We start from the raw sequence: 15832 nt of genomic DNA on the forward strand, positions 1-15832 counted from the left end.
TTTTCATAAACATCTGCAAAGTCAGGGTACAGATTTAAACTTTTTGCGCTACTGCTTTTTTACAGGAAGGATGTAAGTATCAACCTTTACTTTGGATATCCTTACTGTAAGTATTAAATATTAAAACTTAAGTGATCAAATGCTTCATGTTATTCACAGAGAGCTTTCTGCTTTTACATAGGCATGCACCTGTGTACATACAGAGATTCATACACACATGCACACTCCAAAAACTAGATAGACATATATTCATGCAGTCACTGCTTATTGCGCAAAGGCTACACCTCTGCTGGGGTCATTCAGACCTGCTCCTTGGTGCAAAAAGGATGGTTTACGTAACTGAGGACCTGGCCCTGGAAACACTGCTGATCCTGTCATGGTTGCTTCCTGTTTCCACAGCCATTTCCAAGAGGCAGAATAACACATCACGGAATTTTCAAGCCTGAGTCCCCCCCAACCCCAGGAAACCCATCAAGCTGGGAGTGCCAGCGCTGGACATCTGCGGTGCTGAGCAGTGACTTACAGCAGTTATGAGCAGTGACTTACAGCAACCCCCCTGGCACCCCTCAGAAGATGGACTGCTCTGCCCTGCTCTGAGAATGTGCTCAGGCATCGCTTCCTCGCAGTGCCACTTTAGCAGTGGTCTAACACAATACATCTCAAGGAGCATTTATGCTGTGTTCACTGCGCATTCAACTGTGGCCACTTCAAAGGTTTAACCAAGTATTTTATGGCCATGGTAAAGGGTTCTTATTGATTTAAATTGCAAGCCTGGCTCCCGTCAGCTTCACTTGAGGGCAGAAATGCAATAAAATATCCCACAGCAGAGGGACAGACGTATCACATTCAAAATCTTAAGACATCCTTTTCACTATAATCACCTTCAGTGGCATGCTGGTTTTCCCTTTTTTTTAAGGACAAGGTTATCTTAGACATTTCTTCATCTACAGATTTGAGAGGGGCTATCTCTAAAATTTGCCAGCAGGCCCATCCAGTAGTAGGCATGAAACAATCCCTCGTGTGTAACTTTGCCAGGATGACACTGATACATTGGTAAATGTTAGCACAGAGTTGTAGAGTTTGGTCATTAAATCATTTGAATATGCTGTGAGGAAACCCCAGGCAACTCAGAGAGGCATAGGAGCCCTTTCCTCTGTCCCTGGGATCCTCTGCCACCACTGGTGTACCTGCTGCCGTCTCAGGGAACCCCACACCTGTCTGGGAAAGTCCTTCCACTTTGGCATGGTTTTAATAAAGGAGAGATGTTGTCAGTTCAGGGCATTTTTTATCATCTCATCACACAGATGCTCTATTGCAGCCACAAAGGAGGTCTCCTCACTGTAGCTGCGTGAAAAAACAGGCAATAGTTTTTTCTGTACTTCACAGGCAGTTTCTTTAAAATAATTTACCTGAAATGCACCCGAGGTGAAGATAACCTCCGGACACATCCAGAAAATAGGAAACGATTGCTAGGTATCTGACATTTGAAATAACATGTTTCTGGAGGGTTGACATTACAAGAGTCATTTCACTTCAAAATGTTATTCCTAATGTAATTTTTTCAAATTCATAAGAGGCGCTTGCTAGGATTCAACGCAGCACTGGAGTCACTCGAAAGACAGAGGTCAAATTCATTTCATTTCTTTTATGTTTTCCTCTCCTCGCTAGATGAAACAAATGATTGAGCCGGGAACACTTGGCAGGTCGGTGGCTGTGTGCGGCGGCGCCGTCGCAAGATCGATTTTCCCCATCCGGGGGGCTTGGGCGGCATGGGTGACATCTGTCGCGGTTGTCATGGCAGCCCGCGGCGCGGCCGGGGTCAGGCCTGACAGGGAGGGCCTCCCTGCCTCCGCCCGACGCGCTTCAAGGTTAACAGCCAATGGACCAAAGAAATAGGCAATTATAGTGCAGTCAATTCTGGTTAGGGAAATACCCGAGAAGTAAATATATCTGATCAGCGGATGAAAATGAAGCAGCCTGGCGCTGTGGGCAGGGGGATGGCAGTGCCCTCCGGGCATGGGGCTGTGCCCGCCCAGGCTCGGTGGCTGCCTGCACCACCTACAGCTCTGCCTGACGGGTAGAATGTGCAGAGGGCAGCGTGCCTCTTTTGCCCATGGATGGTCTCTGTCCAGGTCTCCAGCCTGGTGAAGGGCCACCACTACCTCCAGGGGACATTTTCTCTCCCCACAAGTCTCTGACTGCCTGTCTCATGCCTGGGCACTTGTAGACACTGCACAATGCACCCAAGGGGCCTAATAAATGGCTTCAATAAATTATACCTCCATCTAACCAGGTACACGTGCATATTCTAATGTTGATATATTTTCTGTGGGTGGGCTGGTTGTTCAAACAAGAAAGGGCAGAGGTGAGGGCTCCACAGCTTCAGCACATCAGCAGGAGTGGACATCAGCCCTCGAGGCAAACCAAGCCACCACCATCCCCAGCAGCTGACCCCCAGGGCACTGCAGCAGAGTATCAGAGCCCAGCACCTTCAAAGCGTCACAGTCTCCCTCTCCTTTGTCTTCCTTGAAGAGAAGGGAGGCTGTCCCAGAGCAGCTGTGGTGCAGATGGGGGAGGAGACTGCAAGCAGCTGGATCTCTGGGCTGGGGAGGTCCCTGAGCCTCTGAGTCAGCTGCAGTGTTTAGGGATGACACCGATATATTTCCCCCCTTCCACAGCGGCAGGGATGAGGCATCAGGAGGCAGCACGCAGAGACATCCAAAGATGCCTGGGCATGAGAAGTCACACTGCATCCAACCCATCTCCATACCTCAGTGATTTTGGAGGTGAGGTTGTTTGTTTTGGACCTCCTGTCCCTCAAGCAATGGATGCCCCAGCTAACTCCAGAGATCTGTTGTCTCCTGCATGGATTTCCTGCTGCTGCTACTGAGAAAGCTCAAGGAGGATGGGATAGAAGCCACCTTAGGGACAGCAGAAAAAGGCTGGGCCTAGCTTCATATCTCTGTCATCACAGACAGGTTGGAAACACTTTTCTCTGCCTCTTAATGCTCATGGAAAGGAGGAAAATCCCGCCTGGCTCAGTGCTGCAAAGGCTGCTCTTGCTGAAATGCAGGCACCAATTCCTGCACCTTGGGGCAGAAGTCTGCCCAAACCAGAGCCCCTTGTCAATCACTCCTGGCTCCCAGAGGGATCAGCACAGCAGAATGGAGGCTTGTTTGTCCTGGCAGCTGCAACTCCTCCAGAAAGAAGCTTTCCGAATCAATGAAAACATTCAGTTTTAATGACCACTGAAAAGAAATCCCTCAAGATCACGCGTGTGTTTCAATGATGGATCAAAAGCAATACTGCCATTTCCTTCTGAAGACATTTTCCCAATACCTCAGTATGGTAACAGACTTCCTCCCTACACTTCTGACTTTAATCCAGAGCTACAACTTGAATAAGACAAAACTTTCGAATTCCAAGACCATGGGGAACTAGAGAAAAATTTTGACAATTCTGAATTGTGTCTGCAACTCCAGTTGGTTCATCATGTCTTTTTGCCTGTATCTGTTTTCCACTTGATCACCTATGGTGCTCCTGTGTTCTCCCTGCTGTGCACAGCCATGTGTGGACATGTGTGGGATCAGGGCAGGGTGCTGAGACTCATCCTCAATCCTGCAGCTTCAGCACAAAGGTCCAGCCACTGCTGATCTGCCATAACAGTGTTTCTTAACAAGTTTCTTGCTGGAGTTCATTTGACCCCACACCTCTTTGTTATCACATTTTGGATTTTGTCTTGCACACAAAATAAACATTTTTATGGATCTTGTGTTTCTAAAGAAATTAATGATTGGGGAGCCAAGCTTTGCTGCTTTTTTTTGTTTGTTTGTTCTGAGAAGCCTTTCTTCACATTTGCCTTAAGCAGTCTTTTCCACTGAGAAAAACTTGCATAGAACTGTTTGCTGTTCACCAGACTTGCTATTGATGACAAAAGAAAGTAACAAAACCTGAATATTTTATTTCTCTTAGTTATTAGTGTCTCAGCTGTCATCCTGATCTGAGATTCTGTTGATTTCCTGTTGCCCTGCTACCTTTCTGTCAATCTCTTCAGCAAATTGCTTGGGTACCAAATTATTTGGCATTGCCCATCAGATACCCTCTAGACTCATTATGTAGCTAATAGTGTCTCTGTGTTACTCTCTCCATCTGCTAAGGAATTACTTCCAAAGTATACTGTGTTTTCCTTAAGATCTCCCTCTGGTATGCTAAAAAAGAAATATTTATTCCTAAGAAGGTCACCACTTCTATTTAGTCACCTGTTGAATGGATCCAAGATGCTTTGATTGCAAGCTTTCTGGGGTAGATTTTCTTTGTGATACCCATCAATACTCAGTGTCTGCTAAAATGATCCTGTGGTTTGGAAGGAGTCTTCATCTATTACTGCAGCAGAAATAATAAACACAAAAAAAAATATGCTTTCCAGATCTGGGGTCAGAGTGATATCATTTTTCCCCATTTTGGTCACATTTGTTGTCCCACAAAAAATGATTCATGAAGTAATTTAATTTCTCAATCCTTTATGTGATCTACGCAGTGAAATTTATAATGCCTATATACTCTGTGGAAGGCACCAGCATGTTGCAGCATTTTAACCTTTTAAATATTCCGTATTTCAGCTGGCTAGCTGTCCTACCCCTTCTGCACAGTTCACTGCAGCTGTAAATAGTGGAGGGAGAGGAAGAGACAGCCAATCAAATTACAAAAAGCTGAAAAGGTCAAAACCACACAATTTACTACTACCTTTTCCAAAATACAGGAGACTTTAGGATCCCATTATTTTCTCTTGAAATACTTAATTAAAAGAAGCAAAAATTGTGTAAAGGAATATGTGGGTGGAAAAATTAGTAAGTCAGTCCTCGTATAATATGTGTCACTGGTGTAACTGTTTCTTTACAGTCTTAATGTCAACTATTTCTGGTCTTTCTCCACTATTAAGAGCCAGTCCTGCAGCTGCCTTCCTCAATTTTTGATAGGGCATCCCAGTGACTGGCTAGTCCTTAGCCCTCCACCCTTCCTCTGCTTTTGATCTGTTCTTATGAGCAATTCAGTGAAAAACTGGCAATTTTCTTCAGGGAGATAAATTTTGTAAACACCTAAAAATTCACTGCACGGTTTCCATTGTACTGCAGAGTGGAGGACACCAATACCTAGGAAAGGAAGAAGACAAGAATCTATCTTGAGATATGCAACCCCTGGACAACACTATAATCTGCATTCACTTGAGTGATATGCGTGGATCCCTGTTTTAGGCTGAAGATGACACGGGAAAATGTCCCTTCCTCTACATTTGCAACACCACCATTCACGCTGCAAGTCAGTTGCTCCTTTTGCTGGCAGTGTCAATGTACAGCATTGCACTAGCGTCCCTGTCCTCTCCCCACAGCTGTCCTTCTATCTATTGTAAATAATTAAAAAAAATTCCTGCTGTAGACAGAAAGTACCATCACCCCTCTGCTCTTTGGTACACGAAGAAACAGCTCAAGGATGACAGACTGGCACAGCTCTGTCGCCCCCAGGTGTGGGCTGCTCCCAGGACTCCATGAACTGCAAGCAGAAAAGTCATTTTTGTTCTGAGTAACTTATTCAGCCATTTCAGCATGTGAAAAGAGGCCTCTGCTATTTAGTCATTTCAGCTGACTGCTTTTTTTTGTGCAAACATTGGCAAATAATCATTAGGAAGTGTTTTTCTGAGACTTCTTGCTTTTTTCTTTCAGTTGAAATCACATTTGTGTCATTTTATGAATTTTTGCTTGGATATCTTTGACAGTAAATTGAAGAAAAAGCAACAGAAAATGAATGTAAGATAGACACTTTGGCTTTTTTATACATGAGAAATAGGGTAAAAGACAAAAAACATAAATGTAAAAGGTGGAAAGGAAATATCCCCACTCCTGTTTTTCTTGAGCTATTTAATGGAAAAGTTTAAAGAGTACCAGAATAGTTTTTCTTCTCTCAGACCCTATATATATTTTCCTAAGGAAAAAAAAAAGCAAGAGCTCATAGAGGCTTACTCATTTGGTCTTATTTTCTTTCTTCCTTTTTTTTTTTTTTAATAAGGAATTGTGAAGAAAGGATCCCCGCTTTTTGTGTCTGGTCTCTGTATTGTGCTGTATTTAAGTCTCTGAGGAGACTTGGATGAGGATTTGCCCTTGTAGTGCTACAGCCCTGCACCAGGACAAGAAATCATCCCAGTGCCAGTGCAGCTTAGTGAACACCTCCTGGAGCTAAACAGTGGCCCCAAACGTGTAATTGGGAAAGATATAACTATACTGGGGCTTAGATGAAGTGGTCCCTGCTCAAATCAAGCTGGCTCAACTGTTGCCAGTTTAGCTGAGAGGGACTGAAGCTGGTGCTGGCACAGCGTTGCATCCATGCAGTCAAGAGGTCAGTCACACGGCATGGATGCCAAGGAGCAGGCAGCAGTGGGTAACCTCATGCCCAGGGTACAAGGGACTGACCACAGGTTGTACCAGGCTGGTGAGTAGTGCTTCTTATGAGGTTTCCTTTAGGTCATGCTGTCTAAGGGTTCACAAGTATAACATGTGGAATTATGTCATTAATAGAAAGGTGCCATTTCCAGATGTCTTTACAAACAGACCAACTTTCTATTCGTTGGGCTCAAAAAACTGAAGAGACAATTCTCAGGTATCCTATTTTGTTAGAAAAGCATCTTAGTCTGGATTTTGCATGCTCAGTCACGGGGAAATGGCTCCCACTCCAGGTAAATAATTCTAATGGTCTATGTAAACACTTCAATGTTTATATGATGAAAGGGAGCTTTTGTCATCAGCTTGTAGCCATTTCCTTCTATTTCCTACTTTACTTGTGTTTTCTGCTTCCTCATCTCATTTTACTCTCAGCTATTGTTTGTCTTCTTCCCCCTCAGCTTTGCTTCCTACCCAACTTATATTGTTTCTGTTTTCTCAGCCTTTTTGACCCTGTATTCCTTCTCCTTCCCCATTTCCTCTTACAACATCCGCTGTATTCTGAATTTGTCTGCTCTGCAGAATTCCACTGTGTCCAAATACAACCATGGTACAAAGCTGGCTGTGATTTAGTCACCAGCAATCTGTAGCTTAACCATAATGAAACCCTGTCCTGAACAAAATTCCATCATATGAGAGGAATTTCCTGTATGGAAATTATATTATTGGATGTGAAGGGCATTTCTCCCCTGGTAACTATCCCCCCAACACCCATTCTTTGCAGAGCCAAAAATTGCATTTGCTTCAGTATAAGAGAATGCCAAGCAGGGCCTTTTGGGGAGGGAAGAAATAGTGCAAAATACTGATAATAAAGATAGATCAAACCATGACGTAGAACATAAGAACTATGCTCCATTCAATTCAGCTAGGGAGCTCAACTTGTTCAGCACTGTAGGTTATTTTCCATTTGTAATTAGAGCAACAAAGAAACAGCCTTTCTCTGTTCTGCTCCATCAGCACAGCCCCAGCAAACATCCTCATTTTCAATAACTCTTCCCCTTTATCTCACTCTGCCTGATGCCTAATAAGCTGATTGCTATTTACTTTAGACCAACAGCTAATCTGTTAATGATTGATTTTAAATTTTTACAGCCATTTGTCTTTGGCAGGACTTGAGAGTGTGAGCAGCAGTCTTTCCTACCTGATGAATTGGCTTTTCTTTAAAAAAAAAAAAAAAAGATTTAAGTCAAAAGTCTTCACTGTTATGTTTTGCTGACAAACAGCTGACACACACTGAGCAAAGCTTAGACGAAAGAGTAAACTTTCATCTGAAATTTCATCAGCCTTTGTAACTACCAGCAAATAATATAAGTGGACATTTTGTTAATAGTTGTAGAGGGGTAAAGACCTACTTATGAAGTAAAATATAATTGTACTATAAATTCACTGGGCTTAAAATTCTTAATTAACAAAATTGATGCTTGTAATGATGGTTAGGTGGGGAATAAGAACTAATACTGCCACTGTGCTCCAAAATGATCTAAATTGCATACCATATGATGTATGTATTACCATGATATATGCCTAAAAGTGAATTTCATTTCCTATTAGAGGACTGCCAAATAGACAGTAGTTATTTTAATTGCTACAACACAGCAGTGCAGTGCAATTTAATTGTTTATTCTAAAAATGGAAAAGTGAATAATAACATCTTAGCCTGTATATCTGAAAAGAATAGGAAAAATTCTATACCAGGAAGCTATGCATATTTATAAATGTTGCTTCTTCAATGAGCCATTTAGGGATAGGCACTGCAAAGAAATAAATCATGCTTAGAATGCCTATACTGTGTCTCGCCCATAGATCTCAAAGCTCTTTACAAAGCTATGCAAGTTGTGTGATTATCATTTTACAAAGGAGAGAAGCCAAATATCAAAAAGTGATTTCCCTAACATCCAGAATGATCCAGATCCAGAGTTTGGTTTAAGACTCACAATGAAAAGGTAATCCCCATTCAGGAAGCCAGTGAAACCACTTTGTGCTAACCTATCAGTAAGTTCTAATAATAAATGCCTTTTAATCAGTCAATAACTGATTTATAAGTTGATCTTCATAGGTGTATTTGTGCACACATATGCATCCAAGATCGAGGTATATAATGACAGATAATGTGACAGAAACAGGGAGGCCACCTAACAAGTTGTGCCCCGGCTCTGTCCCCTCACTGACAATGAAATAGCAGAGGAGAAGGTTGTTTAATCCTCATCAGTCCCACACCACACGTGTGGTACCACAGATAGTCTCTGGCAAGCTTGAGGTAAGGAAGCCTAAAAAGAAGGCTTCTCCACCCAAGAAACCCCAAAAAAGCAGGCTAGTGCACATGAAAGTTGTGAGCCACTATTTCCGTATATATTTTTTGCATAATTTGGCCAGAACTGATAAGTTGTAACAAAACATAAACCATGTGCGTACAGGCAAACCTCTCAGCTCCAGACTGAGTTATCCAAAGCTACTATCTTTCACAAAAATTCTGAACCTGTGGCTAGTTTAAAATGCAAACTGGCCCTTTCTCAAAGAAAACGAGCACGAGCGTAACCAATACAATTTAGGCAATACCAGCACAGGACAGCAACCATCGCTACAGGGGTTTCACATCCCGTGGACTGGATGCATAATTGCAAAGCACTGAAAAGGAAACACTGAACTGTTTGAAGGATGGAAGCTCTAATCTCATTAATATTTTAGATGCCACAAGACATAGAAGCTCCACCTGCCGTCAGCAATATCATAGAGAGAATCAAGGTGACTTGGGAACAGGACTCATGGGCCTCCACAATGGTCTATTGACCTTCTAGTGAAGCAGATACCGTGTGACAGAGATTGCCTATCTCAGCAGGCAAGATGGAAACAGGAGAAAGTGTTAAATATAACCAGGTAGACAGTGATGAATTGACATGCTGAAAAATCGAACGCTTCAGTAATCAGCCTAAGGATCTGATATCAACAACATTTTTCAGTTTTGTCTGAATTCATTGAAAGGTGTAGTTTAGCAAGCTCACTTCTCGTTGGTAAGACCTTTCATCTTTATGCAGGTTTTCTGATTGGATTCGGAGACGTCATCACTGGGCTCTGTGTCATTGCTGTTCTTTGCATAGAAAACAGAGAAAACACTTTCATGAGAGCAAAGTGGCCTGAACAAACCCAGAATTGGAGAAATTACTTGGTTTGCAACATTCATTAAAAAGCATTACCTTACTTCACTTAAAGTGAAAAGTTAGGGCCAGATTCAGCCCCAACATTCACATATATGGTTGTGCAAGGCCCCCAAGTGATTTCCAAAATATAACTGTGGTCCTCATATAACTGTGGTCCTCATCTGACATCAAGGAAACATCAACCTGAGAAATGAGGTATCTATCTGAGCCTTTTTTGCAAGCTGGAGATGACATTTAATTAAGGCGTGTTCCACAGCAGACCCCAAAAGGAGGATCTTGGAAGGCTGTGGGTGGCCTGGAGGAGCTGGTCTCCATAAATATAGTTTCATGGGTTATTTGCCCAGTTTGAGAGCAGGAGAGCCCTCTCAGGAGTTTGGAATTGAATTCTACCTCCACAGCTCAGAGTTCTTCCCCTGAATTAAGGCTGTTTACTAAAAATTTGAAACAATTAAATACTACAGGTATATTTAGCACTGAAGCTTTCATAACTATAATTCTAATTACCGAAGTCTAATGAATGTTTTTATGGCTTCATTAAATCTTTGGGATATTTACATTATCCAAAGAAATAATTTCCATCCATTAATGGTGCATAAATCCTGAGGCAGAACTTTAGATGTTGCTACAGATATGCTTATTCCATTGCAAAACACATATAGAGAATTTAAAGAAATCCATTAATAGGATTATATACCTTTCTTCTAAAATCCATTTTGAACATAATATTTTATTACAGAGGTCTGACTGCTAGCAAAGCGGTACAGGAGAGGACATTCTAAAGTAATTACTCAGATGGTCAAATGGACAAAAATTATTCAGCTAATGTTTGAAAGATTTTTCGTTAGGGAAAAGTTTAGTGTAGTTTTCATCTGCATAAAGAAGCCAGGTTCCTTTCATCTCAAAATTAAATCCTAAGGGTACAAATGTCAAAATCTGTAAGTTAAAAAAAAAAGATAGATAACTGAGTTTCACCCCATCCATCTTCATATGCATCTCATGCAGCTTTATCCTAGAGTGTGTGAGAAGGTGTTCCCAGTCCCTGAGAGCCCTCCTCTACAGACACCCACACAAAAATGGGTCTTACCACCTGAGGAAAAAAAAACCAACCACTTCTGAGGCACAGGTGTATTTCTTGCATTCATTCTTCAGTGCCCAATTATGTCCCTTTTCCCTTCCTTACTTCTGAGGAAAAATGAGCCTCATGTCCTTTCCTGACCTGACTCTCTCAGATCCATGAAGACCCTGATTGCCACTGAAATCAAGAAAGAGCTTTTTCTTTCCCTTTTGCCTTCATTTCTGCATCTATTTCCTATTTGGACTTTGCATTCCTCCATATATATCAGGAGTATGGCCACATTCTTTTATTCTTTAACAACTTGAGAATCAGGGCTCTAATTTGCAGCATGATTTTGACCACATTAGTAATTGGCACTGTCTAGGTTTCTCAAGCAGGAGAGATAATATAATTATTCTTCTTCTGGCCTTTCAGCATCTGTGTGGGCTGCATCAGATCCATGTCAGGTTTTATATTTTTGCATAATTTCCCATTAATATTGCAAAGAAAAGCAGTATTCTCCCCAAATTGGCTGAAGTGTGCAGTACATCTAGGAGCAACCTCAGCAGGAGACAGGTAGTGGCTGTCCCCAGTGTATCCTACAGCTACTGATGAGGGCAGATTCAGCCCAGGTCAGACACTAAGTGGTGCTACTGGAAGTTTGCCAAGCATGTCTGCATGGAACATTTTCAGAAAAAGAGGAATTTGCTATAAAGTTATATGTGCGTGTGTGTGCGCGTGTGGACGTGTGTGCTTATCCACAGGTCTCTCACTGAGAATAAACTCTGTGGACTATGGCAGAAGGCTAAGGCCATGGCAGGTCAATGGGGAGAGCAAGTAGGTACTAAGGATGCCACAGCCCAGAGGTTTTGCTAGTGTACCATGCACCCAGATGCGCAGAGCCAGTGGTTTGCAGGTGCTAGTAGTCTTCGAGCAGTAATAGCTGAGGGCTGTGCTAAGCAATACAGACTGTGTACTATACTGAGATCAAATCATGAAGCTTATGCTGAGATTCAGCTGGAAGAAGGCTGAATGACTCTTACAGGGCTCATCAGTGGCAGTGTTTCAGTTTGTAGCAGAGGCATGCAGAAGCAGAAGCAAAAATCTCTTGACTGTCCCCATTTACTTCAGATTGGGTCACGCTGCAAAACTGTCTTGGAGCACTGAACTAATTTTGAAGGAAAATGAACCAGAAGATAAGCTCCAGGAATGTACCTGATACACTTGCTAATGGGTGTTCATTCCTCAGGGTCAGGCTAGAGCTCATCTCAAGTAAAACCCTGAAGAACATAAAGCGTGTGGTCAGCACTGACTACTTTCTCCTGCACATCCACTGCTGTTGGGTGACACTGCTTGTTCAGGTACACATAGCACAGATAGCTATCAACAGTTAAAAAAAAATTAAACATTTATATGCCTGGGGAGGAAATAGAAATGTAGAACTGTGTCTTCCTGCTGCCTGCACCCTTCATCTTTCTTCATAGGAATAGGTACCATTTGTTGTGCTTTACCCCAGCCCCACTGAATGTAACAACAGTGACTCCTTAACTTCAGTCAGCTTGGGTGACATATTTAGTTCATTTCTCTGTACACCAGGAACTGGTGAAAGTGCCTCAGAGCAAGATACCCAAGAGGCTCAAAACAATCATATAGTTACTTTTTAAAGTAGCAAATAATGTGGGCAGTATTTTTTTTTTTCATTTTGATACTGCAATTTCACAATGTACATGTTTACAAACTAAGGAGTGAAGAGAAAGGTTGGCTAAAAATGAGGCTAAATTTTGTGGAAGGATAGTTCTTGACCAGAAAAAGTCTTTATAGTTATCAAGATGGGTGAATTCATAGTATATATATACACACATACAGGGTGTGCTAGGGATGTTTGTGCTAGTAATAAAGAAATTCGTAGTTTATCTCATCTAGAATCAGGTCTCATGGTTTCTCCTTAAACGCAACAAAGACATCACCCCAGTATTTGGGATCCCTGAACATCAGCATAATCATCAGCTGTCAGCTGAGATGGGCTTCTTAAGCATCTGTGTGGAGTTAGATTGCAAAGCAGTCACAGAGAGGTGTTGTGAAGAGCATTTCCAAAGATGTATTCCCATTTTGGAAGACCACTCAACTCTTCTGTATTCACAGTACTTCTTCAGAAAATGTCCCCTTTACTTCTGCCTTCTGCAAACTGCATTAAGTGCCAGCCTGCAGCCCCAAATAAGTCACCCAATACCCTGATTTCCTGCTGCATTTGTACCTTCCTGGCTGAGTAGGGGTCCCCATTGTGACTACCTGGCACTAGATACCATCTACCAGTTTACTTTCTGTGGCAGAGAGAGAAGATGATTGAACAATTGCTTACAATCTTTTCTGGTTTGTTATTCCTTGAAATGAACCATTAGCATGCTGAATATTTGCTATAATTTCTGTTTCTCAAAATCTCCACATCTGTCACCAAAAATTGTCAGGCCTTCAAGTAGAGGGAACTTCTAGGAATGGGGAGACTGGAGTAGTTCACCTTGAAAATCAGCTATTAATATGCTGGGAAGGGGAAACTTTTGCCTCCTGCACCAGGAAATCACACAACTTATCTTCTTAAACATGATTAAAGTAGTTGTATGTGTGCTATAAATAAAGTGATATCTTCCAATAAAATGGTAAATTTCATGAAATTTATAATTTCAGGATTATAAACAGTAAAAGCTATTTTGGATTTAAGCTACTATACACCAGTGATGATCTCTGGACCTTTCTCAGTTTTCTTAAGTTTTTTTGGTTTTTTTAAGTTTTCTCAGTAGCATGTATTTTACCTCTGAAGATAAAATTAGGTCAGACTTTGCTTTCTGTGAAAGTAAAATTATGCAGAAGATGGAAATACTATTAGTATTCCTAATATGTACCTTTTCCAGACTGTCAGGAGTCAAGGAATTTAAACATTTCAGAAAATGGTATATCAGTGGGCCTGAAAAGCCAATATATTGCATTTTTAGGAAGCCTTTTACCAAATGATCCAGTTGTCAATGTATAATGTATTCATTTAAATTGTAATCACAATAAAAGACTTGCTCTCCTTTTCAATTAAATGTATTCAGAGTATTATGAATTTCTTCTGAGATAGCTCTGTGGATGTTGATGGTACTCCAATTTTAATTGTATATTTAGAATTTTATATTTTCTTTTTTCAATCATCTCTTGGCACCTTCAGAATCACCTTTATTTATTAAAATAATCAAGCTCCCTAACAGGTTTTTTACCTCTAAAAAACAAAGCTACCTGTAAATGATAAAAATTATCTGGCTGGCCCACTCTAAGTGCTTTAACAGGAAAAGTGCTCTTTACTTAGCAACTGCTGTTCCAGTGAAACTCTCCATAACTGTGCCCACATTTCTTTCTGCACAAACAGCACTCACTGTATCTGTGGCACCTGCCCTTTTCCATTTTCTCCTCATGATCCCACCACATGCACAGTGTTTATTCTGGCATCTTTCTACCAGTCATCTGTGTCATTCCTTCTTCTGGAGAAGAAACAACTCTGAGATTTATAATGCAAAGCCAACTCAGGAATCTCCTTTGAAATGTCTGCTTTATCAGGTTCAGAAGGGAAATTCCCAACACAAAGTGTGGCTTAGACATCTGCCTTCTTTCACCTGCATGTCCAGGAGTTCTGCTGCTTGAATGGGATCAGGTAGAACCATGTAGGTGGAGCAGATAGATAATCATGACCCTGAGACAACCTTTTTCTACCCTCACTCTATTTCTTTTTTATAAAAAGTTTTGGTCTCTGCCTCTCCTGCTGTTGCATTTGCAACCTGATTTTTTTGTCATCTTAACTTTTCCTCTGCCCTAGCAATTCTAAAGCTTGAGTAGCTGAAGGTGAGAGTGGTGATTCAGGATGCTGCAAATGCCAGACAATCTGGATGGTAAACATGACCTAATACTCTCTTCTTACCTGCCTCTGAAGGCCTTTCTGTCTTCTTCTCTTGCATAGTCTCCACAGATATGGCACAGGGAATACACAGTCTTATTTATCTCCAACCTGTTGGACCACAACTCTTGGGTTTGAGCCATATTAGAAAAGGCTGTGTTATGGTTCCAGTTGCTCAGTGGTCACAGGTTTACCCAATTAAACTCATTACATCTCAGCTTTCTATTTTGTTCAAGTGAAGGTTTACAGCTGTCAGAGAGGAATTTTCTGAAAAGCATTTAACAGAATAATTAGGCATTATTATGTTTTGGGTCTTCATGTCCTCTCCCCATCCTGCTCTGTAGTTAGGGAGAGCTTTGGTCTTTTGTGTAGGAAGTCGATCTATATCTAGAATGACTCTCCTCAAGTTTGAGCCTTGCTATCCTCAATGACAGTGACAAAATTTTAGTGTGAGAGTCCTCTATATGAAGAAAGATATAGGCATATATAACGTATAAAACTGCACTTGTCCATAGCTTTTTATATGAACCCATATATACATGTACATACACAGAGGTCACCCAGACTATGGAGCTGCACTACTGAAGACATTCCCCAATTGTTGTGAAGGAGAAGTACATTGTGGAAACATGGTCCATGTTCCTGTAGCACCCAAAATAGTCAATGTGACTTAAGTGGGACAATTTTGGCTTTTCCACTAGGAATCACAACAACTCTGGTCTCAGTGGATCTGCACAAGACACTGTCATTATCACCGGATCATTGACACGATAGACCAAAACAGCTCCAGTCTATCGTGTCAATGTGCACTTAGGGAGTCCTTAATCCATGGATCATTGGCATAGGATGCTGTAAAATCTCTGTAGGAGACGTTATGGTGTAGCGAGTCAATGCACACTTAGGGACTCCTCCATTTGTGAATCATTTACAGTGCATCATGCCAATTTATACTCATGGAGCCTTTAATCTGCAGGTTGGTGCATTTAGCGTAGCCCTGTATACTGGAAATACTTGTAGGCTAGCTGTTGTACTGTAAAGTTCACTTATATACATTCTGGTTTGCTCAAAAAGAAGCTCCTGAAGGCATATGAATTCCAGTGGCAAAATGACGTAACATGCCATGAAAATCTGTAGCTTGCTGGGGTTCTAGGGAATCTTTCAAAATCTCATTGTAAGAACAAAGGCCGAAAAATGCTGCTGCTGAAACCTTTGT

The 15832-nt window shown here is 41.5% G+C and overlaps 1 long non-coding RNA gene across 1 annotated transcript in view; it reads left to right on the forward strand.

Annotated features, from left to right (window-relative positions):
* Positions 1-6434: 6434 nt before the first annotated feature.
* The window catches only part of LOC126637410 (uncharacterized), a 30753-nt gene continuing 21355 nt past the window's right edge, over positions 6435-15832 (forward strand). Inside the window, exon 1 of the long non-coding RNA XR_007628320.1 lies at positions 6435-6480. This is a non-coding gene — a long non-coding RNA (uncharacterized LOC126637410). The remainder of the gene's footprint in view (positions 6481-15832) is intronic.

This window comes from Myiozetetes cayanensis, unplaced genomic scaffold, assembly GCF_022539395.1.
Source record: "Myiozetetes cayanensis isolate MyiCay16 unplaced genomic scaffold, myiCay2020 scf1, whole genome shotgun sequence".
In the NCBI taxonomy this organism is placed as follows: domain Eukaryota; kingdom Metazoa; phylum Chordata; class Aves; order Passeriformes; family Tyrannidae; genus Myiozetetes; species Myiozetetes cayanensis.